General features: G+C 39.7%; 1 long non-coding RNA gene across 1 annotated transcript; it reads right to left on the reverse strand.

Moving 5' to 3' along the window:
- Positions 1-944: 944 nt before the first annotated feature.
- LOC311002232 lies at positions 945-2,462 on the reverse strand. The gene is made up of 4 exons (XR_014596229.1): positions 2,342-2,462; positions 2,199-2,261; positions 1,581-1,649; positions 945-1,480 (listed from the first exon to the last, which is right to left on the reverse strand). It is a non-coding gene; the product is annotated as an uncharacterized lncRNA (long non-coding RNA).
- Between the last annotated feature and the right edge of the window lie 24,224 nt (positions 2,463-26,686).

The raw sequence follows: 26,686 nt of genomic DNA on the forward strand, positions 1-26,686 counted from the left end.
TCCACGTTGTTATCAGTGATTTTAGAACCGATTAAAGGGATAGTTCACCCAAAATTCAAATTTCGGGTGGAGCAGGACCGCCAGGTGGAGCAGGACCACTGGATGGAGCAGGACCGCCAGGTGGAGCAGGACCGATGGTGAAGTGGATGATCCAAGCCGTCCAGTATGGCCTCCTCCATCCTCAGTGCTCATCTCTCCACCACACCCCCGGTGTGTGACCGTGTGTGGTTTCTCTTGACCACTGAGTTTTGCCTGCTGGTTAATTGTTCTGTTGCCTGACTGTTTTCACTTCCTGGTTTTGACCCTGCCATCAATAAACCTCTCTGAGTAAGCCTGAGCCCTCCAGTTCAATTATTGTGTGCACGTGGTCCATACAATCTGGCCAAAGACACCAGTAAAAAAAAACTGTTGCTGAACTGTGTGCCTGTAACATAAAACGTATGGTACTACTTCACTTTAAAGCAACATTGCGGAGTTTCAGCTCAGTGCTTCCACCATCTGGTGGGAAAAACGAAACTTATCAGCGGCGGGGACGCTGCAATGTTACTTTAAGACTATCTTTATTAAGAATTTGTAAATGTCTCTAAATTGGTCATTAGTACTGTTGAAAATACGCTATTTAGTAACACATAAATGAACACATGACGTACACAAATTATAACACTGTTTTCTTACGTTCACGCATGTTTTTTACTTGACAAGATCAAGTTAATGCTTGTGTAACGGATGTGCACTCACTCCACCCATAAAGGATGTGCTAACCAACCCGCCAAGTGATTGTCAACCTCTTGGCGAAGAGGTTAGCATCGTTGCCTCCGGTGCGGGAGGTCGTGGGATCGAACCCCACCTAGGGCAGGCCGTGAGAAACACAACGCAGAGGGCCAGATATGACATCGGCTACACTTGTAACTCACTAATCTTACAAGATACTGTCAATTTATATGATTCTATGAGCCTTCAGGAGGTTAATTGTTAATAACTTTATAAACATCTGATGAATGCAAGGCAAAATGCTCATGATAGAGAAAACAAAAAATCTCAGAAACCACCGAGACATGAGGCTCAACAGTACAGATGCATGTGAGATCATTATTTGGCAAGGAACATCATTGTTGTCCTTTTTATCTAACATGTTATAACATCTTCACAAAGTGTTGAACTAATTAATAAAGTAGTTATAAATCATTTATAAATCCTTCATAAGGAGAGTCTTATTATAAAGTGGCACCAACTTAACAAACTAATGATAAAATAACTATACAAAGCACAACAAATAATGAACAATAATGAAGACACTCAAAATATTAAATGTAAATCTCATAAGTCTTGTGTTTTATGCTAAAACAATAAATCCATGTGTTTGCATAAGCTATGAACAATAAAAGGTGAGTATATGTGATATATGTAAAGCAGAGATAGCTACACAAAGTGGTTCCAGAAAGTTTTGTCTTTGGTTTTGTTGATGCAGCTTTTCACAGACCTGGGAGAAGAGGAAAACAAAGACACAGGTTTATCCAAGATACGCTGAATTATAACTCATAAATCAGCACAATATTCAAATAATAACACATGATTATTACCAAAAGATGTTCCTGGTTTATTGACTTGAGCATAAAGACTTTCATCAGTTGCTGCAGGAGATGGTTTTCCTATAAATGGAGAGGTGATCAAGTCAAGGCAAAGTTTAGAAGTGACACTGTGAGTTTAGGAAAGAAAAAAGGTTAATCAAGATGTAATGTATGCGTTATAACTCATAAATCAGCACAATATTCAAATAATAGCACAATTATTACCAAAAGATGTTCCTGGTTTATTGACTTGAGCATAAAGATTTTCATCATTTGCTGCAAGAGATGATTTTCCTATAAATGGAGAGGTGATCAGGTCAAAGTTTAGAAGTGACACTGTGAGTTCAGGAAAGACAAAAGGTTAATCAAGATGTAATGTAAGCTGAGTTATAACTCATAAATCAGCACAATATTCAAATAGCACAATTATTACCAAAAGATGTTCCAGTTGCTGCAGGAGTCGATTTTCCTATAAATGGAGAGGTGATCAGGTCAAGGCAAAATTTAGGTACAGAAGTGACACTGTGAGTTCAGGAAAGACAAAAGTTTAATTAAGATGTAAAGCTGCTTTAAGCTATTATGAGTTATAACTCATAAATCAGCACAATTAACAAATAATTATTATTATACCAGCAGATTTTCCTGGTTTATTGACTTGAGCATAAAGATTTTCATCAGCAGGAGTTGATTTTCCTATAAAAAAGAAAGATGATCAGATTGAGGCAAAGTTTTGGTAAAGAACTGAGATTCAAATAAGATGGTGTCATTTTTACCAGTAGCTGTTTCTGGGGTTTTCACCTCAGAATAAAGAGTTTCGTCAATCGCAGAACAAGATGATTTTCCTGTGAGAGAGATGAGTATTAAGCCATTTCAGCATACAAAACAGAAAATAAAAATCCATTACCAAAGACATTTTACCAACCTTTCTTTTTCTTGCCTTTTCCTTTGCTCAGGATGTTGACATATGTGGGACTGTATTCTGAAACATAAGTCTGATCTGAGGAATTAATGAAATAAAGAAAACGTGTTATTGTTTAAGGCACTGCATGTCAAACAACCTTTTTTTTAAAACTCTTTTACATCATATATATTTGGAGCACTCACGTTCCTTTCTGAAATTTTTGAGTTCAATTGAAGAGTATCTTACATCCTGGACTTCACCTGCATGTGTAATAAAGACATGCTTCAATGACTTTTTGAATTTCATATCAAATGTTAAAGTCGCATGATTTCAGGAGACTGGTTATAACTGCTCCAAAAGTAGAAACTGTACCATTTGCAGCATCTTCACTGATTGTATCATAGAGATGAGAATCATCTGTGGTAACAAAGAAAACCAAGATCAGATTAAGGTTTTACTTCCATTATATAGAATAATGATCATAGTATTGACAACAATCCTAATTTTCCTATTCCTATTTCCTATTAGACCTGTAATTGTGCCAACAAGTGTAATATTATCATAAGAGACCAGTGTAATTATATATTTCAAGGATTATTTTAGTTTTCTGTCTCATATAGTTCATGTTCAGTTCAAATAGAATCAGTCTAAAACACTGTAAATATTCATCATGTGGTCAGTGGATTATCTGACAAGTTATTTAACTGCTCTGGTTAATAACAATAATAGTTTAGATACAAACCATTTAGAGGAGAGGAATTTTCATGGTGATTTGTGGTGTTGCTCTCTGACTGGATTGACCTTTAACATCATAAATACAGTAGATTTAGGTATAGTAGTAGACACAGAAACAGAGTGAACTGTTGTTATATTTAATTCCAGAGAGGAGAGTGTTGTACTGACCTAATGAAGCACAAATCTGTGAAAAAGACATTTGATGAATTAAATGAGTTTTCAAATGTAAACAAATTGTTCTGCTGCTTTACGTCACAATGAATGAGTTTATATTATTTAATACTTAAAGAATAAATAAACTGTTAAATATCAGAGGATAAATGTCTCACCCTTGGACCATCTGTGGCGATACACGAGGAACAGAACGACAATCAATACGACTCCACAAAGCAGCAAAACAATCAGCCACACTGGAAGTGAAGAGCTTTCAGGTTTGGGCCCAGCTATAAAGGTAAATGTTGTAAATTAAATGTTAATTAAACTTTTCAACCAAATTGATAAACGCTTTCTAAAAAATTGGAGGCAGATGGCAGAAAAGCAAAACTTTATGAGATGCAAAAAAACTAATCAATGTACAACACAGTCACATAGCTGTACTGTATGTTGACAAACACTTTAACACTACTCACCTCTGACTGACACCCAGCTCTGTGGAGACTCTTGTCCTGAGGACTCACACCTGTAAAAACCTTCATCAGACTTTGACACTGCAGAGATATTCAGCTCCGTCCTGGTGTCGTTTTGGATCAGTTTGTTATTCTGATAGAAAAACACACTGGAAGGATTTTTGTTTGTCCAGAATTTACAGCTCAGAATAACAGACTCTCCCTCAGTCACAGGATGGACGGGGCTCAACAGGATCAGATCAGAACCTGTAAAACAGTCAGAACATGAAGCTTCAGTCAGAGATCAGCGGGTGCAGACCTTTAAAAACCATGTTAAAGACACACGAGGAACAAGATTAATGTGTGTAATTGATGTTAAATCTATAGAGGAAGTGATTTTGTTTGTGTGGTGAAGCTACAAAATACTGAACAAAGTCACTGTTGACGGAACAATTCAAATCCAAAATGAATTCAATCACATGAGACATTGAAAATTATTCAGATTCTACAAAAAGTGTTAAAGAGACAAAAATTATATAAAATGTACCATGTGTAGTGATGTTGACTGTGTTGCTGAACTCTCCTGATCCAGACTCACACCAGTAAACTGCATCACTGGGCTGGTATGTGTAAACTTTACATGAGGATCCGTTCTTTATTCTCTGGTCAGAACAGGACCAGTATTCATCCTTACGAATCCTCTTAGGAAACCTCCTCAGTCTCCACTCAGTAAAGTTTCCCTCACATCTCAGTGAGATCCACTGATCGGTGAAGTGCTGCACTCTGTCAGGACTCACTGAGAGAGACGCTGATGGATCAACATCTGAACAACAACAACAACAACAACAACACACACACACACACACACACACACACACACACACACACACACACACACACACACACACACACACACACACACACACACACACACACACACACACACACACACACACACACACACACACACACACACACACACACACACACACACACACACACACACACACACACACACACACACACACACACACACACAATATTAACATTATTTTACATATTCCTTTGTTAATCTGTTCTTTATTAAGCAACAAACAACTTTGGAACAAGCACGTATCATCTCAACCAACTGACCTCCAGACCAGACAAACGTTGGTTCACTAGTCTCAGTGTAAACCACTGGGTCTCCTCTTCCAGCCCGACACACATATCCTGCTGTGTGTGTCTGACCATGGACCATGTAGGAATCCTGTTCAGTCCCACTGCTGCTACCAGGGAGCAGCTCAGAGCGGTAGGAGAGCTGTGATGGATCAGGAACAGCCTGAGACCAGAAGAACCTCCATCCTGCAGATTTAAGTCCAACCTCACACTTGAGAGTTACTGAGGCTCCAGGACTCAGCCATGATGGAGACACAGTGAGGACAGGCCTGGGTTTGTCTGTTGGGAAGTTGGACACAATATGGACAAACTCTATGATACAGTTTCAGTAGAAAGGAACAAAAACACATTTTAATGATTTTTTCAGTTTCAATGAAACATGATGTGATTTACCATCATACACTGTCAGTCTGACTGAATCACTCCACTCTGTTGTATTAAGTCGATCACTTTTCACTCTGCCCCTACAGCTGTAGTCTCCACTGTGGGATGATGAAGCAGGACTGATCCTGTATTCATGTTGATCTGGAGTTTTGAGTGAGGTTGGTGTTTTCCACTCATACGTCCACTCAGTGTCTCCTCCCTGGATCTCACAGCTGACAGTGATCTTCTCTCCTCTGTAGATCTCAGACCAGTTGGGTTGAAGAGTCACAACAGCTCTGTTTGGGACTGATCATGGTCAAGAATAACAACATATCAAAATAATTATTTTGTTTCCATCTTAAAGATGCATCATGTAGACAATAATATTGTTCTGCATAATCTGTTTATTTCCATACTCACTAGCGTTAACAACCCTGACTTCCTGACTGTCCTCTGTGTAGTAGACTGGGTCTCCTCTTCCTCCTCTGCACCTGTAGATTCCTTCCTGTGAGACACTGATCTCTCCACTTGTCTTGAAAGCAGCATCATGTGGGTTCAGAGGTTCAGAGAGTTTATTGTCTCTGTACAAGTTGTATTTCCAACCAGATGATGGGTTCACAGAGCAGGTCATTGTCACACTGCCTCCTGCTGGTAGGACTCTGTCACTGGCTGTCAGTGAGGCCCGGGGTTTGTTTGCTGTTCAGTTCACAGAGAAAAACAAAACCTCTCAAAAGTTAAATATAATTTGCTCCAGAAAGAAATTAACCTGCATCAACAACCAAAAAACAACTTCTGGGTGACTGTGATTATTATTATTATTATTATTATTATTATTATTATTATTATTATTATTATTATTATTATTATTATGTGATTTAATTTGACATGTTTTAGCAAAAGCTCATTTTCAGTTCTTTTGTTGCACCATTAACACATTTTACTGAGTGTCTGGAGCAACATTTATATAGAAAGTGTTTTATTGTTTTGTTCAGATGAACCAAAGTTTTAAACTTGTAAAACAACATTTTCATATGGATGAAAGTCAAACTTACATGATACAGTCAATGTGATCTTTTCCCACTGTGTTAACCAATAGTCTCTTCTACCTCTACAGCTGTAGTCTCCTCTGTGAGACCCAGTAACATTGTTGATAGTGAATTCTCTGAGTGATGGAGGTTTGTATGAGCTGGTTGTTCTCCACTCATACGTCCACTCAGTGTCTCCACCTCCCTGGATCTCACATCTGACAGTGATCTTCTCTCCCGTGTAGATCACAGACCAGCTGGGCAGCAGAGTCACAGTGACTCTACTGGAAACTGTTGATGTCAAAACACACATTTACTCTTAGAGAAACAGAAAATCATCATATATTGTCATGGCTGTTAAATCTAATAAAAGTGTAGTGTCTGTAGTTAGGTGAACAAAACAACATATGAACATCATCAGTTGAAGTTACAGAGGAAAACTGCATTCATTTGCCCAAGGGATTCGAAGCAGGAATCAAACCCAAGTAACAAGCCAAGTAACGCCTGTGTAGCAGGTCCCGCACTTTCTCACGTGACTTTGTGATCATGTTACTTTGCTGTGACTGTCAGATACAAACAGCTGATACTCAGCACACAGAGGTGGACTTGAGTCTGACACTGAGGTTACTGCACCAGCTGAGTCAATATTTACCTCATGTTTTATTTATCTGTTTAGTTATTATTGTTATTATTTATTTACTTTCCTTCTTAAAGCAGAAGTAAGTGATATATTTGTGTTAATATAAGTCTTAAATAGTTATATCTTCCGACAGCAATCACTTGCATAGAGTGTTTGGACTGAAACACGGGTCTCTCAGTCCCTCTGCTCTGCTCTGAGCCGAGGAGAAAACATTTATCGTATCCTACAGTTTTTATCCAATGAGGAGAAAGAACGGCATGCAGGGCTGTGTGTGCAGCCAAGGAACGCCGTGAATGTGGTGACGTAGGGACGAGGACTGTTATGGTGCGTTCAAGGAAACTCGTATTTTTCCGACCGTGAAGTCGTACCAGTTCGATCTGGTACGAGTTCACCGGTCGGAAGTTACGAGTGGCCGTTATAGTGACTTTCACCGGTAAAACAGGTCGGAAAAACACGAGTGGGTTGCCTGAAACGCTACAAAGTCGTAAGTTGTGACTTGAAGCTGTAATTTACGATTTCAAAAGCCTGCCTGGAACGCAGCATTAGCGAAAATGACCGGACCACTTACTTCTGCTTTAATTAAGGTGAACGTTCTCAAAACCTGGTCAATACTATCTAAAAAAAAGTTTTAACTGTTTTATATCAGTTTTATTTTTATGTTCCAGTTCACCTGTGGGGGAGCTTTATTGGGGTAACACACAAAGGGGTACGTGGATGACGTCGGACCAAACTGCTCTTATTGTGGAGGAAGACTGTTCCTACCTGAAACTGTGTGTTTCCTGACTCTGCCCTGTTTGAATAAATGAACAAACTCTGATCCATGGTGTGGTCATCCTTCAGCCTACTGTATAAGCAACCATTTCACAACTGCTATACACCAGCTGATCAAATAAAGATTAATTAGTGAATCATGGTGATTTTGTATTTCACGTATCAGAAAAACTCCAAGCAGGACAACGGAATATTCACATGTTTAGCTTTTTGCTTTTATTTTGAAAGCATCATCAGGAGCAGCTGTTAGCAGCTAATAAATTCCAGCTGTTTGTTCAGTGAACCTGATGTGTCACAGACCTGACACTGTTTGTTAGACTCAATATCAACATCCAAACTCTCAACCTAAACAATTTCTGTTTCTTAGAAACTTTGAAATTATTGTTAAGTAGATTTTTATTACATGAATCTATTAATTTTATTTCAATATTTCCCTAACTTAGCTTTTCTTTCCTCACACCTCCATCATAACATTGTCGAGTTCTTTTATTTATTGTTTGCTGTTGGTATCAAAATGTCTCTCTTATGATAGGTTACTGATGAACAGAAAAGCTGATTTTACAGTGAATGTTTTCTAAAGATTAAACTCACCAGTTTGCCAAACAGTGACTTTGTTGCTTTCTTGTGTGTTGAACTCTGGTTTTCCTCTCCTTCCTCTGCAGGTGTAGATGCCTCCCTGTGTCATGTCTCTGGTTGACCAGTCTGTTCCTCTTACAGTCTGAGATGTAGAATAGTAAGATGTTTGTCTGAACCAGGTGTATTTCCAGCTGTTGGACCGATCCACATAGCAGGTCAGAGTCACTCTGCCCCCTGCTGGTAAATCTGTGCTGTATGCTGTCAGAGTGGCCGTGGGTTCATTTCCTGTAAACGAAGAAAACAAAGAAAATTTGAAAACAATTAGGATGTGATTCTGTTTTATTACATTAGAAATTTCAAAAGTAAAGACTTGAAATATTCCACAAAACTAAACATCCACTTTTTAATTTAGATTTTGCCACAAAAAAGTAAGCTAACAAACTGTTATAACAAAACTACACAGTAGTTTCACTCTGATGTATAATTTGCTTATTTAATGACAAATGTAGTTGTGTAAAAAGTTAACTCCAGTCTACTTTGTCCTCTTTAGTTGGAATATGAATTATTTTTCATAATCCTGTTCATTCACTGAAAATTGTTTTATATTGATCCATTTATATTGACTGACAGATTAATATTTAATAATAAAAATAATAATAATACTAGATTTTATTTGTAAGAGCTTTTACAAATGCTTAGCGACACTTTACACTTTAAAAATCATAAAACAGAGCAAAGTCAGAGTGGAATACAATTAAAAACAGCAATAGAACAGCATAAAACACACAAGACTATACAGTAGGCCTATATGTAAGTGCTTTGTGTGTGAGGAGGATGATTTTGAACTATGCGGTGAGTGATGGGCAGCCAGAGCAGGTCACGGAGGACGGGGGTGATGTGGTCTCTGGAGCGGGTGTGGGTGAGCAGGCGTGCGACAGAGTTCTGGATCATGTATTGCAGTTTATTGAGGAGTTTGGATGGTGAACCATAGAGGATGCTGTTGCAATAGTCCAGTCTAGATGTGATAAATGCGTGGATGAGAGTTTCTGCAGCAGAGAAGGTGAGTGAGGGGGCGGAGACGGGCTGTGTTCATGAGGTGGAAGAAGGCGGTCCTGGTGATGTGGTTGATGTGGAGGTCAAACCTTAGCTGACTGTCAAAGATGATGCCAAGGTTGTGGGTGTGTGATGAGGGAGACAGAGTGCAGTTACCAAAGGTGAGGCAGAAGTTGTGGCTGGCTTTGGTGTGGGATTTACACACCCTATTTGGATCAATGAAACATTAAGAAACAACATTTTCAGGATAAATGAGAGACAGTTTAACTCACCTGATACTGTCAGTTTCCTGAATCCACTCCACTGTGTTAACAAATAGTCTCCTCTACCTCTACACCTGTAGTCTCCACTGTGAGACTCAGTAACACTGTTGATAGTGAATTCTCTGAGTGATGGAGGTTTGTATGAGCTGGTTGTTCTCCACTCATACGTCCACCCAGTGTCTCCACCTCCCTGGATCTCACATCTGACAGTGATCTTCTCTCCTCTGTAGATCACAGACCAGTTGGGAGTCACAGTGACGCTACTGGAAACTGTTGACATCAGAAGTTTTTTAATCGTAATCAATTGTTTTTGTGAGAGTTTGGATTTTCAAGAAAGTCTTGATAAACAACACAACCATCATTTAACAGCTTAAATACAAAAACAGATGGAAACTACATGAAACATGAAAACAGAATGTAATGACCTGCACAAACAAGTGTGGATGAATGTGTGTAATTATACATAAACAAACTTTGCTAACTATTGGCAGCAGACATTAAGTAATAAATTATTAAACTCACCAGTTTCCTGAATGAGGACCTCCTGACTGTTCTTTGTGTGAAACTCTGGCTCTCCTCTCCCTCCTCTGCAGTAGTACAGACCTCCCTCTGATACAACAGCTCTGTCTGATCTAACGTCTTTAACTTGATCAGCTCTAGAAGAGTGTGAGACTCGTCTGAACCAGTCGTATTTCCAGTCATCAGGACCGTCCACAGAGCAGGTCAGTAACACACTGTCTCCTGCTGGTATGATTCTTGTGTCTGCTCCCAGTCTGGCCTTGGGTCTATCAGCTGTTCAGATTGAACCAAAAATAACAAATAAATGAGTTGATAAAACAGCTACTACCATCACATGACGGTTACAAACAGAACATTATTCACTGGTTGATACGTGATTTAGGAAACAAAGGGGTCACCACATAACTAACTAGGCCCTGTTTCTGTTGTATTAGTTAAGTGATCAGAGGTTCCCATACAGGAAGTGATTTACTGTAAGTGCTGAGGTTCTGTTGTTGAGCTCAGCACAGATTCACTAGGATTTGTTTTTGTCTTTTCAGAAATAGAGAGAGACAGTTCAACTCACCTGATACTGTCAGTTTCCTGACTCCACTCCACTGTGTTAACAAATAGTCTCCTCCACCTCTACAGCTGTAGTCTCCACTGTCAGACTCAGTAACACTGTTGATAGTGAATTCTCTGAGTGATGGAGGTTTGTATGAGCTGGTTGTTCTCCACTCATACGTCCACTCAGTGTCTCCACCTCCCTGGATCTCACATCTGACAGTGATCTTCTCTCCCGTGTAGATCACAGACCAGCTGGGCAGCAGAGTCACAGTGACTCTACTGGAAACTGTTGATGTCAAAACACACATTTACTCTTAGAGAAACAGAAAATCATCATATATTGTCATGGCTGTTAAATCTAATAAAAGTGTAGTGTCTGTAGTTAGGTGAACAAAACAACATATGAACATCATCAGTTGAAGTTACAGAGGAAAACTGCATTCATTTGCCCAAGGGATTCGAAGCAGGAATCAAACCCAAGTAACAAGCCAAGTAACGCCTGTGTAGCAGGTCCCGCACTTTCTCACGTGACTTTGTGATCATGTTACTTTGCTGTGACTGTCAGATACAAACAGCTGATACTCAGCACACAGAGGTGGACTTGAGTCTGACACTGAGGTTACTGCACCAGCTGAGTCAATATTTACCTCATGTTTTATTTATCTGTTTAGTTATTATTGTTATTATTTATTTACTTTCCTTCTTAAAGCAGAAGTAAGTGATATATTTGTGTTAATATAAGTCTTAAATAGTTATATCTTCCGACAGCAATCACTTGCATAGAGTGTTTGGACTGAAACACGGGTCTCTCAGTCCCTCTGCTCTGCTCTGAGCCGAGGAGAAAACATTTATCGTATCCTACAGTTTTTATCCAATGAGGAGAAAGAACGGCATGCAGGGCTGTGTGTGCAGCCAAGGAACGCCGTGAATGTGGTGACGTAGGGACGAGGACTGTTATGGTGCGTTCAAGGAAACTCGTATTTTTCCGACCGTGAAGTCGTACCAGTTCGATCTGGTACGAGTTCACCGGTCGGAAGTTACGAGTGGCCGTTATAGTGACTTTCACCGGTAAAACAGGTCGGAAAAACACGAGTGGGTTGCCTGAAACGCTACAAAGTCGTAAGTTGTGACTTGAAGCTGTAATTTACGATTTCAAAAGCCTGCCTGGAACGCAGCATTAGCGAAAATGACCGGACCACTTACTTCTGCTTTAATTAAGGTGAACGTTCTCAAAACCTGGTCAATACTATCTAAAAAAAAGTTTTAACTGTTTTATATCAGTTTTATTTTTATGTTCCAGTTCACCTGTGGGGGAGCTTTATTGGGGTAACACACAAAGGGGTACGTGGATGACGTCGGACCAAACTGCTCTTATTGTGGAGGAAGACTGTTCCTACCTGAAACTGTGTGTTTCCTGACTCTGCCCTGTTTGAATAAATGAACAAACTCTGATCCATGGTGTGGTCATCCTTCAGCCTACTGTATAAGCAACCATTTCACAACTGCTATACACCAGCTGATCAAATAAAGATTAATTAGTGAATCATGGTGATTTTGTATTTCACGTATCAGAAAAACTCCAAGCAGGACAACGGAATATTCACATGTTTAGCTTTTTGCTTTTATTTTGAAAGCATCATCAGGAGCAGCTGTTAGCAGCTAATAAATTCCAGCTGTTTGTTCAGTGAACCTGATGTGTCACAGACCTGACACTGTTTGTTAGACTCAATATCAACATCCAAACTCTCAACCTAAACAATTTCTGTTTCTTAGAAACTTTGAAATTATTGTTAAGTAGATTTTTATTACATGAATCTATTAATTTTATTTCAATATTTCCCTAACTTAGCTTTTCTTTCCTCACACCTCCATCATAACATTGTCGAGTTCTTTTATTTATTGTTTGCTGTTGGTATCAAAATGTCTCTCTTATGATAGGTTACTGATGAACAGAAAAGCTGATTTTACAGTGAATGTTTTCTAAAGATTAAACTCACCAGTTTGCCAAACAGTGACTTTGTTGCTTTCTTGTGTGTTGAACTCTGGTTTTCCTCTCCTTCCTCTGCAGGTGTAGATGCCTCCCTGTGTCATGTCTCTGGTTGACCAGTCTGTTCCTCTTACAGTCTGAGATGTAGAATAGTAAGATGTTTGTCTGAACCAGGTGTATTTCCAGCTGTTGGACCGATCCACATAGCAGGTCAGAGTCACTCTGCCCCCTGCTGGTAAATCTGTGCTGTATGCTGTCAGAGTGGCCGTGGGTTCATTTCCTGTAAACGAAGAAAACAAAGAAAATTTGAAAACAATTAGGATGTGATTCTGTTTTATTACATTAGAAATTTCAAAAGTAAAGACTTGAAATATTCCACAAAACTAAACATCCACTTTTTAATTTAGATTTTGCCACAAAAAAGTAAGCTAACAAACTGTTATAACAAAACTACACAGTAGTTTCACTCTGATGTATAATTTGCTTATTTAATGACAAATGTAGTTGTGTAAAAAGTTAACTCCAGTCTACTTTGTCCTCTTTAGTTGGAATATGAATTATTTTTCATAATCCTGTTCATTCACTGAAAATTGTTTTATATTGATCCATTTATATTGACTGACAGATTAATATTTAATAATAAAAATAATAATAATACTAGATTTTATTTGTAAGAGCTTTTACAAATGCTTAGCGACACTTTACACTTTAAAAATCATAAAACAGAGCAAAGTCAGAGTGGAATACAATTAAAAACAGCAATAGAACAGCATAAAACACACAAGACTATACAGTAGGCCTATATGTAAGTGCTTTGTGTGTGAGGAGGATGATTTTGAACTATGCGGTGAGTGATGGGCAGCCAGAGCAGGTCACGGAGGACGGGGGTGATGTGGTCTCTGGAGCGGGTGTGGGTGAGCAGGCGTGCGACAGAGTTCTGGATCATGTATTGCAGTTTATTGAGGAGTTTGGATGGTGAACCATAGAGGATGCTGTTGCAATAGTCCAGTCTAGATGTGATAAATGCGTGGATGAGAGTTTCTGCAGCAGAGAAGGTGAGTGAGGGGGCGGAGACGGGCTGTGTTCATGAGGTGGAAGAAGGCGGTCCTGGTGATGTGGTTGATGTGGAGGTCAAACCTTAGCTGACTGTCAAAGATGATGCCAAGGTTGTGGGTGTGTGATGAGGGAGACAGAGTGCAGTTACCAAAGGTGAGGCAGAAGTTGTGGCTGGCTTTGGTGTGGGATTTACACACCCTATTTGGATCAATGAAACATTAAGAAACAACATTTTCAGGATAAATGAGAGACAGTTTAACTCACCTGATACTGTCAGTTTCCTGAATCCACTCCACTGTGTTAACAAATAGTCTCCTCTACCTCTACACCTGTAGTCTCCACTGTGAGACTCAGTAACACTGTTGATAGTGAATTCTCTGAGTGATGGAGGTTTGTATGAGCTGGTTGTTCTCCACTCATACGTCCACCCAGTGTCTCCACCTCCCTGGATCTCACATCTGACAGTGATCTTCTCTCCTCTGTAGATCACAGACCAGTTGGGAGTCACAGTGACGCTACTGGAAACTGTTGACATCAGAAGTTTTTTAATCGTAATCAATTGTTTTTGTGAGAGTTTGGATTTTCAAGAAAGTCTTGATAAACAACACAACCATCATTTAACAGCTTAAATACAAAAACAGATGGAAACTACATGAAACATGAAAACAGAATGTAATGACCTGCACAAACAAGTGTGGATGAATGTGTGTAATTATACATAAACAAACTTTGCTAACTATTGGCAGCAGACATTAAGTAATAAATTATTAAACTCACCAGTTTCCTGAATGAGGACCTCCTGACTGTTCTTTGTGTGAAACTCTGGCTCTCCTCTCCCTCCTCTGCAGTAGTACAGACCTCCCTCTGATACAACAGCTCTGGCTGATCTAACGTCTTTAACTTGATCAGCTCTAGAAGAGTGTGAGACTCGTCTGAACCAGTCGTATTTCCAGTCATCAGGACCGTCCACAGAGCAGGTCAGTAACACACTGTCTCCTGCTGGTATGATTCTTGTGTCTGCTCCCAGTCTGGCCTTGGGTCTATCAGCTGTTCAGATTGAACCAAAAATAACAAATAAATGAGTTGATAAAACAGCTACTACCATCACATGACGGTTACAAACAGAACATTATTCACTGGTTGATACGTGATTTAGGAAACAAAGGGGTCACCACATAACTAACTAGGCCCTGTTTCTGTTGTATTAGTTAAGTGATCAGAGGTTCCCATACAGGAAGTGATTTACTGTAAGTGCTGAGGTTCTGTTGTTGAGCTCAGCACAGATTCACTAGGATTTGTTTTTGTCTTTTCAGAAATAGAGAGAGACAGTTCAACTCACCTGATACTGTCAGTTTCCTGACTCCACTCCACTGTGTTAACAAATAGTCTCCTCCACCTCTACAGCTGTAGTCTCCACTGTCAGACTCAGTAACACTGTTGATAGTGAATTCTCTGAGTGATGGAGGTTTGTATGAGCTGGTTGTTCTCCACTCATACGTCCACTCAGTGTCTCCACCTCCCTGGATCTCACATCTGACAGTGACCTTCTCTCCTGTGTAGATCACAGACCAGCTGGGCAGCAGAGTCACACTGACTCTACTGGAGACTGTTGATGTCAAAAATACACATTTACTCTTAGAGAAACAGATAATCATCATATAATGTCATATAATGTTAAATCTAAAGTGAATATAATCTGCAATAAAGTGAACAAAACAACACATTCACAACATCAGTTGAAGTTACAGACAAAAACATACAATTATTGAAACAACTTGAAGCAACAAAATGACAAGAATGCAAACTTCTCAAAGGGACTTTGTGATCATGTTTCTGTTTTGCACTGTTGGAGATTTATCAACATGAGTTCATTAACATAAATACTAACCTGCATTTGCATCTGCGTTTTTTCTGCAGGTTACATTCGAAGAAACATTCATGTAACTCACCAATTTTGTTGATCCTGATTGAATCACTGTACTCTGAGTAGTAAACTGGGTCTCCTCTTCCTCCTCTGCAACTGTACAGTCCTCCCTGTGACACACTGATTTGTCCAGATGAGAGGAAAACACCGTCTTGTCTCGTCAGAGTTGCATAAGACTGATCACCTCTGTACCAGCTGTAGATCCAACCATCTGATGGGTTCACAGAGCAGGTCAGTGTCACACTGCCCCCTGCTGGAATCTCTCGACCACTGGCTCTCAGCCCAGCCTTTGGTTTAGCTGCTGTTGAGTGTAGAGTAAACACGTTTTGTCGAAATAATCTGTGCAAGCTACTTTCATGTTAGTTGTAAGTAAATTCAGACTTTTTAGAAGCAAATTAGTGTCTCCCTTAAAAAATTAAATGATTTGTCAGAATCCTCTTTGCATCTGCGTTTTTTCTGCAGGTTACATTCGAAGAAACATTCATGTAACTCACCAATTTTGTTGATCCTGATTGAATCACTGTACTCTGAGTAGTAAACTGGGTCTCCTCTTCCTCCTCTGCACCTGTACAGTCCTCCCTGTGACACACTGATTTGTCCAGATGAGAGGAAAACACCGTCTTGTCTCGTCAGGGTTGCATAAGACTGATCACCTCTGTACCAGCTGTAGATCCAACCATCTGATGGGTTCACAGAGCAGGTCAGTGTCACACTGCCCCCTGCTGGAATCTCTCGACCACTGGCTCTCAGCCCAGCCTTTGGTTTAGCTGCTGTTGAGTGTAGAGTAAACACGTTTTGTCGAAATAATCTGTGCAAACTACTTTCATGTTAGTTGTAAGTAAATTCAGACTTTTTAGAAGCAAATTAGTGTCTCCCTTAAAAAATTAAATGATTTGTCAGAATCCTCTTTGTATTTGCACTTGTTCAAGGCTACGTCTGAAAATGTAATTGATAGACTGATTTAAAAATCTAAACATCAACAGAAACTTGAACAACAAAAGCCTGGAAGCCCCTTAAAATTAATGAATCCCAACTCTAAATCAAAACCAAGTTTGTTCCTTTAACTTAATTCATTTGGGTCTTTTTTTTTAGCTCTGACCAACACAGAGCACTATAGCTGACGATGGTATTATCATTTAAATGAAATATTAATATATGAATAAACTTTCCTCAAAATGAAATTTTATTTGGCAGAAATATAAATAAATTACTTACGTGACACTGTCTTTGTGATGCCTTCACTCCACTGTGTTGAAGAGTACAAGTCCGTTTTGTTTCTACCTCTACACTTGTACTCCCCATCGTAGAGAGCACCGGTACTCCAGTAATTAACATCTGTCTGATGTGTGGTGGTTGACCTGGGTGTTGTCCATTCATACCGCCACTCAGTGTCTCCACCTCCCTCGATATCACATATGAGTGTCATCGTCTCTCCACTGAACATCTGACTCCAGCTTGGTTGTGAAGTCAATGTGACTCTGTTGGAAACTGTTCACACCAGAAATAGAAAAACATCAAAACTATAATCAAGAACACATTTCATTTTAGTCCAAACACAATCCTCAAACTCACAACTTATCTCAATGGTGACTTCATAACTTCCATCAGTGTAGACGACTGGATTTCCTCGACCTCCTCTGCACCTGTAGATTCCTCCTTGTGAGACTCTGATCTCTCTGCTCTGATCACCATCTCTCCTGCTCAGATCTTCATAAGAGCCTGAGGTTCTTCTTCTGTACCAGTAATATCTCCATTCAGCAGGTTTGTCCACAGAGCAGGTCAGAGTAACGCTGCCACCTACTGGTATGGTTGTTTCACCTGCTAGCAGTGTGGCTGTGGGTTTATCTCCTGTATAAGAAACAAAATCATGACAACATACGACATTATCTGTATTCCACATCAGTAATCATCACGTGTAATCACGTCTCTATTTCTCCCCTTTTATATTTTATTTCTGATTATTTCACCCACAGCAGCTGACATTTGATAACAAATAATGCAGTAATTTTCTGGATGACACTTTAAAAGCATTCTCTGTCATGACAGTAGCAGGGGGAAAAGGGCCCTGGTTAAACAGAGCTCAAACAGACTCTCCAGTATAGAATGTGGACCAGTTGGGCTCAAGTGTCAAGAAAACAACACAAACATTCATACAACAACACACTAGATATACAACATATCACAAAACTCTTCACAATCCATTTGTCCAGTCTACATAGACTGAAACAATGGAGTCATGAAACGGGCCATAGAAAGTGTATACATGATGCAGTAAGTGAAAACAGTATTTATCTTCAGTGTGTCCAGAGTGGGGGGAGGTCATCAGAATAAAAATAGTGGACATTTTTCAGAAAAGCAGAAATAACCATTGAACAATAATCAAAGCAAATTGTAGGAGCCAATATGAGTTTTTGTTGATTAACTTGTGTTTTGTCATTATGTGAGTGAGTGAGTGTGTGTGTGACTGAGTGTGTGACTGGGTGTGTCTAGCCCCATCTGGTGGGTGCAGCCAGAGGAGCACAGAGGCCTTAAAACCAAGCAGCACTGCATCCAGGAGTGGTTGGGAAAGGCAACAAGTTTTCGACCGTTCTGAGGCCTGCAATCCTGCCCTAATCCCAGTTCTTATGTTACGTTATGTTTTGTTGATCAATCTAAAGCACTGTATTTACAATAAATGGTCAAAAGGGACCAACTGGAACATTTTCTCATAGTCATCTTTCAACCAACTGCATGTGTCAAGCTTAAGTCCGGACCAGCCACCAAGAGGAGTGATTAAAATTACTTCTACACAAATAATTCATATTTCTTACAGTGAGATAATATTCAGTTTGAAATCTAGCAACGTGTGATGATGATGATTTTGAAACATAAAACTCAAATCATGTAAAATAGAATAACTTCAACATTACATCAGACTATAGGCTATTCTGTAATGAGCATACATTGTAGCTCTCCCTGTAGCTCTGGCCGTGGCAGCAAAACTTAAATTACACAACAAGAAAACAACTAGAAAAAAAAGAGGAACTGAGCCTCGATCATTTATTAGACTCTAATTGACTTCCTCCATGTATTGATTTATGATTTAAAGAATCCATGTTGTTTTACTCAGAGAAAATCAGTTTACTCACCAGTTTCATACATGGTGACTGAGTCACTGAGAGCTGTGACATCATGTGTTTCTGGTCTCCATCCTCTACAGCTGTAAACACCTCCCTGGGAAACACTGAACACTGGGTTTGATTCATTTCTATAGGAGTGAGTGTATCTGAACAACTCGTAGTTCAAACCATCAGGATCGTCCACAGAACAGGTCAGTGTCACGCTGCCCCCTGCTGGTATCTCTGTCCTGTCTGCTGTCAGAGTGGCCTTCAGTTCACGCTCTGGAAACAAACATATGTCTTAGTCAGTCATAATATTCTGCTGAAATGAATCTGATTTCACCCAATTTAGTCTCTTTGTATCCACAGGTTTCTCAAGAAAGCATAAAGCACAACACACTGACTCCAAACCTGACATCTTAGTGGGCTGAAATATTAAGTTAACAAACACACATTACAGGATGTTAGAGCTGAATATATCCACCACATCAATGTGTATGTGAAGCATTTCTATCCTATTCTATTCTATTGATTTTGACAACTCTGACCAAACAGACACTGTGTCAGTCAGCCACCAAGCCACACCTCAAAGTGAGAGAAGTACTACATGTGTAAAATCTGAACATATGATTCATATAGTTTTACTTGCTGCAGAAGCCCCAGGTTCGATTCCACCAGGCAGACCTTTGCTGTGTGTCACTTCTTCGCTCGTTGTCTGTTCCGATTCCCCGTCGCTCTCCAGCTGTCCTGTCAATTATAAAGGCATAAAACCCTGAAAAAATACTTGAGTGAATGCACTTTTTCAGCAGCATTTTATCTCTTCAGTAATATGTATCATGTACAACACTGCTCAGACTGTAAATGAGTTCATGTTGCAACATATCATCCGTCTATATGTGGAACATTTGACAGTTTCTCACATTGGCAAAGTGATGACACTGCAGTGCTGCCTGCAGGACTGCAGCTAATAACTATCTGTTGTTAACTCTCTCTCATCAGTGTCTCTGATGGGTCACTACCCGACCCTGTTAAGATGAGCAGACCAACACATGTAAAGAAAACTCATCTGTATGAAGGTACTGTAACAGACTCTGATCTGAGGCTCAGTTCAACATTCGGTTCACATACATGAACACAGCTCTGAAAACATAAATACGTGAAATGAAGCTATGACATGTTTGGGGAAAAAATGCAGTTTTACACCATTGGATACTTCTCTAGTCATTTATTTCATTTGTATAATTTATAAAACAAATTACAGGATTACATACAAACACAAAGAGGATAGGAGGTGTGGTTACCTTCAGTCTCTCCATGTACGAGTGTATTCAGCACTAAAATAAAGATTGAATCAGAAATGTTCAACAATATTCTGTAAATTTCTTACGAGGCAGCAAACATACAAACTCAAATTAAACAGTTGCATCAGACTATAATGAGCATGCATTGTACAAATAAGTAGTAACCTGTGTAGTTTTACATGTCGCTCTGGTCACATCAACACAACTACTACGGTGCTAAAATCATGAATCTGTCTCTGAAAGACACAGAACTGTAAAATGACTGATGTACTCACAGAGTAATGACAGCACACAGAGCAAAGTGTGGCCCATCTTCACATCCAGCACCGACACATCGCTCTGCTTCTGGAAATGTTTCTATAACAAAAGAGAGAGAGATAGAGAGAGATTGTACAGAAGAAGAGGAAGTTACATTTCACACATGTATGAGATCTGAGTTTTGCTCGATTCCCTCTAAGTACAGCCTCTCTGTTCTTCCTTCTGTTTCACGTAAAGCTCAGACCACTACATGACCACAGCACGTTGACCAGTGGCGTGCACAGGGGGGGGGCAGGGGGGGCGGTCGCCCCCCCCCCGTGGCCCAATTGTTGAAAAACGCGTGCTAAAGTGCCCCCTGGGAGCCAAAACGCGCGTTAAAGTGTCCTCTTGGAAGCCAAAACACGTGCTAAAGTGTCCTCATGGGGGGCAAAACGTGTGTTAAAGTGCCCTCTTGGAAGCCAAAACACGTGCTAAAGTGTCCTCATGGGGGGCAAAACGTGTGTTAAAGTGCCCTCTCGGAGCTAAAACATGTGCTCAAGTGCCCTCATGGGGGCCAAAACGTGTGCTAAAGTGCCCTCTAGGAACCAAAACGTGTGCTAAAGTGCCCTCTAGGAGCCAAAACGTGTGCTAAAGAGCCCTCTAGGAGCCACAATGCGTGCTAAAGTGCCCTCTAGGAGCTGAAACGCGTGCTTAAGTGCCCTCTAGGAGCCAAAACGTGTGCTAAAGTGCCCTCATGGTAGCCAAAACGTGTGCTAAAGTGCCCTCTAGGAGCCAAAACACATGTTAAAGTGCCCTCTTGGAAGCCAAAACACATATTAAAGTGCCCTTGGAAGCCAAAATGTGTGCTAAAGTGCCCTCTTGGGAGCCAAAACACGTGTTAAAACAGGCCACATCGATGTTTTTTAGTCTTAAGGTATTGATATTAAAACAGGCCAAATCGATGTTAAAAAAGGCCAAAATTTTTTCGCCGCCGACCTGTGGTCGCCGGCTCTTGGGAGCTAAAACACGTGTTAAAGTGCCTTCAGGGAAGCCAAAACGTGTGCTAAAGTGCCCTCTTCAGTGGCGAGGACGCGCTATTAGGTGCCCCTTTTTTTCCTTTTCGCCCCTGCCCTTCAAAAAGTCTGTGCACGCCACTGACGTTGACACATTTACACTTCCTGCTCTCTGCTAAAATAAAATGGTCTGTCTCTAGTTGGTTGGTGTCTGACCATCAGGTGTGTTGTGTGTATCTACGTATGCATGAATCCGCTTCATCCTCTCTACAGAGTGTCTGATGTTAAATGCGATCAAAACAATCTGAATTACAACCGTTTCCTTGTCACCACTCAGAGACATTCACACCTCGTGTGTGTGAAAGTAGAAAAGAAGAAGCGTCATGTACTATACAGTGTGTGCAAAGTGGTAGAAACAAAACAGAGATAACAGCAGTTTTTGTTAATACAACAATAACTTGTGATGTTACAATCTTAATATTAACAAAGTCAATATTTATTTCTCAGTCTGAATCATGAGGAAACAAGAATCAAAGTCTGAACTGAGCTTGAACAAGTTCATGATAAAAGTCTCCTCTGTTCTATCACCACTGTCTGCTGCATGTTGTCAGCTATTAGTTGTGAAATATCACACATTCAAACACAGACCAGTTCTTCATTTTCAGAACAGCTGCATAAAGTGAAGACGCTTCTCAGTAAAGAGTTGGTACAGTTAGTTTGAGGTTTCTATTTAAAAACACTGACACAGGAGGGTCTGTCAGTCTGCCAGCAGACATTAGTTCTTCTTTACATTTCTCACTTCCACGTTGTTTTCAGAGATTTTAGAGCCGATGTTATTAACAAGATCCTCGACCCTCCTGTGTTTTAACTTGGCCTGTGGGTTGAGAACTCAGTGGCCTCACACATCAAATACATGAAGGAGGAAACTAAACTCAAACAGAAACGAGAGTCTGAGAAGAATCCAGCCACACAGTTTCCCTTAAACACCTCCACACCCTTCACCCTTTGTTGACTGGGTCATCGAATCACTGACCTGTTCACAAGAGTTAAAATTTTAAATTTTAGATTTCAACCTCATTGATATTTTTCCACAGCAGACTGAACTGTGAGCTTTGATCTGATGACAAAAAACTAGTTGTTTGACCTGAGTCTGTTTCCTTGTTTCTACCTGGCTCAGCTACAAAGATACAAGGTCAGTGACAATCATCACCTGTTCTCACTAAAGTCTTCAAACATCTTTGAGCTCAAACTGCAGCATGACCACAGAAGAAGAGACACAGAGACCGGTAATGACCGTACAGTCTATGGTGATGACTCATCAAGGACCTGAGGTTGTTGCTGTTCATGGTGACACCTGGTGGCAGTGCTGTGTATAACACCACCACATTAAAGAGGCAGAAGGGACAATAAGGAAGCAACAACAGCATAACACGTCACTACACTCCTCTCTCTGCTCTTGTCACTGCGGCCACTAGATGTTACAATAAAACACATCTATGGGTCATAATATTGTCCCAAACAAACAACCTATGGATTTGATTTTTACTGGAGGACAGTCTCCAACTTGCTCTATGATGAGCTCCATCTGTGGCCTCTCTCACTCTCTCTCTCTCTCTCTCTCTCTCTCTCTCTCTCTCTCTCTCTCTCTCTCACCCAGGACCAGTAAAGGTGCACTAGTAAATATTTGTAACAGAAAATCCAACCAAGGTTTTGACTTTACTTAATTGTATTTATTGACAAATCCAAATGATTTTGAGACAATGGAAATAAACACGGCTAAATTGTTCAAATGAATGTTTCAGAAAATATAAAACAAATAAAATTTCCAATGGCACAACTCCCCACATAAGACAAAAACTGCATCCATAATATCTACAAGCAAACCCAGATATAAACATATAATATCAAAGCTGACAATAGCTACAATCCTGTGTCATCTCAACAAACAAAATTACTGCAACAAAATACAATTTTAAATTCAAGCATTGTTGTTCCTGATCATGACACTGTCATTTTGATCTCACAGTGACTGCAGGTCTCTATATGCTGCTCTTCTCACAACTACAGTTGATCAGCTGGATACAACCACTGTATGAGCTGTGTATGTGATGTGTGTGTGAAATTACTGTCTTATCAGACACTGATGTTTAATTCAGCACTTGATGTACAAACTGAGCAACAGAGAAAAAAAAGAAAACCTGTATAAAATGTTTAATAATGAGAAATAACCTATGGTACAGATACTTCACTTAGAAATATAATATATCAATATAATATGTATTCAATATTTATATGCAAAAGATAAATAAACCAAAACTTTTTTCTTTTTTAAGGACCCATATTATGCAAAATCCACTTTATACTGGTTTTGTGGCGGTTGTATGTGTTCCCATGGCCTGTCTATGATGCCTGGAGGTGAAAAAGCTTTTGCATTACTTGCATTTCAAGGTGCAGAACAGAAACGGCTCATTCTCAGGAGAGCTCTTGAGAGCTACTTTTAGGTTGCTGAGATTTAGTACCGCAGATTGATTTGGGGACAAGTCCGAATACAATGTGGTTGGATGACTTAGACCTATGTGAAATGGTTGAAAAACAGTATAATATGGGACCTTTAATATAAACTGTTGTCCACCTCTATAAAATGTCTTGCTGTCCATGTCTCTCTTGTTTTGTTGATGATGTTCTTCTGTTCATGGACCTGGAATAAAATAAAAAAAAACTACTGTAAATAGTATTTTGTCATAAAATGATACAAACAAAATCTCTATGTGGAGTTGCAAAGTTCTGATAATTCAACCAAAAGTGATTACACCTAAATAAAGGTGTAATTTAGATGTTAGAGAACTGTTGAACAGAAAATATCAACTCAAATTTCTCTTCAACAGTATCTACCAAAGCACATGAAGCATTTCTATATTTCGGGTGGATAAACTGAAGAAATCAAAGCCACAATCAAAAGGAAAAGTGTCAATAAAATAAAACCAAGTTGAAGAGGAAAAGATAAAACAAGGCAAAGAGATTACTGTTTGTACCTGTTGGATCTGGATTCACATAGTCAGAGCATTGATCTGTTGAGATGAACATTACAGACATTTTATATCAGTTTCAATAAGAGATGTGACATTAGTGCCTGAGCTGAATAAATTATGTTTTTATTGTCTTGGACATTAGAAAACGTTTATACTGAACCTTGTCCAGTGTTTTCAGAGCCTCTGATTGATTCATAGACACAGACGTCACCTATAGGCCAATCAAAATGAAACAAAGTCCCATCAGTCACCTCATGTCGGTGATTTAAACTTAAACAACTTCCTCAATAGATGTGAAAGTGTTGGAAGCTACATGAACAACTGACCGTGGAGGAGAGAGGAATAAACCTGCTGTTGGTTTTCATCATGGTGGACTGAGTCCTGATTCTCTCTCTGAGTCTGAGTGACTCTGAAACATGGAGTTTAAAAAACATCTATTAGCAGTGATGAGCAGGAACATTTCAAAGTAAAACATGATAAAGATGTGAAATAAAGAAGTGAATTTAATTGGAGACGAGAGTTTGTTGTATGAACCTGTTGCCGCATGGACCTGTGAAATGCAGAGTAGGATTTGTATTAAAAAACTGAAGCACTGCTCTATGATGAGACATCAGAGCTGATCAATAATTATTCAATATCTCACCTGTTGATCTTATGCAGCTAAACAGCGGCAGGACAGTAATCAATAGTATTCCACAAACCAGCCGAATGATTGGCCACGCAGGAAGTGAAGAGCTCTCAGGTCTTGGCACATCTGTTGTGAATACTTGATTTTAATTATCAGGTAATAAAAGCTTCAATAAAAAAAAAAAAACCTTATATGATGAACTTCAAAATCAAAATCAGAAATATTGAAACACAGGTGACTTCACGTCTTTGTAACGTAACAAAATAAAACACATATATTGTTGACACTGTTTCTTTATCAGACAACAGTCAGACTACTCACCTCTGACTGACACCCAGCTCTGTGCAGACTTCTTTCCTGAGGACTCACACCTGTAGAAACCTTCATCAGACTTTGACACTGCAGAGATATTCAGCTCCGTCCTGGTGTCGTTTTGGATCAGTTTGTTATTCTGATAGAAAAACACACTGGAAACATTTTCATTTGTCCTGAATTCACAGCTCAGAATAACAGACTCTCCCTCAGTCACAGGATGGACGGGGCTCGACAGGATCAAACCAGAACCTGTAAAACAGTCAGAACATGAAGCTTCAGTCAGAGATCAGCTGGTGCAGACCTTTAAAAACAGCATAAAGATACATGAGAAACAACATGAATGCGTGTAATTGATGTAAAATCTACAGATCACAGAGGAAGTGATTTAGTTTGTGTTGTGAAGCTACAATAACTGAACAAACCATGAAGCAGAGTCGCAGACCAAACTCTCAGAAAGTCACTGTTGATGTAACAACTCAACTCCAAAATAAATTCAATCACATGAGACATTGAAAATTATTCAGATTCTACAAAAAGTGTAAAAGAGACAAAATGTAATAAAATGTACCATGTGTAGTGATGTTGACTGTGTTGCTGAACTCTCCTGATCCAGACTCACACCAGTAAACTGCATCACTGGGCTGGGATGTTGAAATTTTACATGAGGATCCGTTCTTTATTCTCTGGTCAGAACAGGTCCCATGGTAACGCTTAGGAATCCTCCTCAGTCTCCACTTAGTAAAGTTTCCTTCACATCTCACTAAGACCTCCTGAGAGGTGAAGTGCTGCACTCTGTCAGGACTCACTGAGAGAGACGCTGATGGATCAACATCTGAACAACAACACACACACACAAAGATATTAACATTAAAAACAACAGTGTAGTGTTAATGTTCCTTTGTTGAGTATCAGAAACATCAGCAGTAACAAAGGTATTTGGAACAAACACGTATCATCTCAACCAACTGACCTCCAGACCAGACAAACGTTGGTTCACTAGTCTCAGTGTAAACCACTGGGTCTCCTCTTCCAGCCCGACACACATATCCTGCTGTGTGTGTCTGACCATGGACCATGTAGGAATCCTGTTCAGTCCCACTGCCGCTACCAGGGAGCAGCTCAGAGCGGTAGGAGAGCTGTGATGGATCAGGAACAGCCTTAAACCAGAAGAACCTCCATCCTGCAGATTTAAGTCCAACCTCACACTTGAGAGTTACTGAGGCTCCAGGACTCAGCCATGATGGAGACACAGTGAGGACAGGCCTGGGTTTGACTGTTGAGAAGTTGGACACAATATGGACAAACTATATGATACAGTTTCAGTAGAAAGGAACAAAAACACTTTTTAATGACTTCTTTAGATTTTCAGTTCAAA

The sequence above is a fragment of the Trachurus trachurus genome (assembly GCF_905171665.1).
Source record: "Trachurus trachurus genome assembly, chromosome: 18".
NCBI lineage: Eukaryota > Metazoa > Chordata > Actinopteri > Carangiformes > Carangidae > Trachurus > Trachurus trachurus.